Here is a 266-nt window from a genome sequence, read left to right on the forward strand (position 1 = left end):
ACATACATACATACACATTCACCTATCTATATTTTACGAGCATGTCTTGGATGGGGGCGCCCCAGGTACCAACACCATCCGAAAAATTAATATCTGTGCATCCGTGTGTACGACATATTTTAGACACATCATGCTGATTTTAGGAAGTGCAACAATTCAGAACTGTAAAACTGTGTCGAAGAAGGAACCAATGTGATTTGCAATATGTTGCAAAAAATAAGACTTTGGTCATCTTCATTGTTGAATGGATGAGGGAATATGTGTGT

The sequence above is a fragment of the Penaeus monodon genome, chromosome 33, assembly GCF_015228065.2.
Source record: "Penaeus monodon isolate SGIC_2016 chromosome 33, NSTDA_Pmon_1, whole genome shotgun sequence".
In the NCBI taxonomy this organism is placed as follows: domain Eukaryota; kingdom Metazoa; phylum Arthropoda; class Malacostraca; order Decapoda; family Penaeidae; genus Penaeus; species Penaeus monodon.